Below are 738 nucleotides of genomic sequence, written 5' to 3' on the forward strand. Positions count from 1 at the left end.
ATTATGCCGATTCTAGGTTTCTCATAACAATAACATATGCATGTACTTCAACTAAGAGATTTTATTACTCAAATACATTTGCAAATTATCAAAGTAAATAGATGACCAAAATATATTGTGGAAGCCCGATGCCTCACCAAACCCCTTTTATCATTTATTTTCCTTTCATTTCAATTATTCAAAACCACAAAAATATAATTCCTTTTACTACTTTCACATTACTTACCTTCGAACCGTTTTATTTGTTCTTTGTTTCTTTACATTCTTGTGGAATCAACCGCCCATCTATACTACGACTACCGCTAAGTGGAAGTCACGTTTGGGCAATAAACAGAGACCCCTATAGGATACCTGGGATATCCTCATGGTGTAGACCGCGAACCCAGGGCTTGGTAAAGCGCCTGGGACGGCATGGTCGTTATGTGTTTAGCATGTTGACGGTTTTGTTATGTGTTAATTGATGGTTATGCATATGTTATTTGCTTGTGTGGAATTTTCTTGTTGGGCTTCGGCTCACGGGTGCTCTATGGTGCAGGTAAGGGCAAGGGGAAAGTCGACCAACCATGAGTACAAAGAGCGTGAAGCGACGCATACATGTTTGGCCTGCCTGGCTGCCACGGCCAGGGGTATTTTTGGGAGACGTTTGTATTAAACTTAATTTTGTCGTTTAGTCGACTTTAATCATATTTTGGAGTTGTAAATATTTCTAAACAGTATTTTGGGATCCCGAATGTATAT

The sequence above is a fragment of the Humulus lupulus genome, chromosome 8, assembly GCF_963169125.1.
Source record: "Humulus lupulus chromosome 8, drHumLupu1.1, whole genome shotgun sequence".
NCBI lineage: Eukaryota > Viridiplantae > Streptophyta > Magnoliopsida > Rosales > Cannabaceae > Humulus > Humulus lupulus.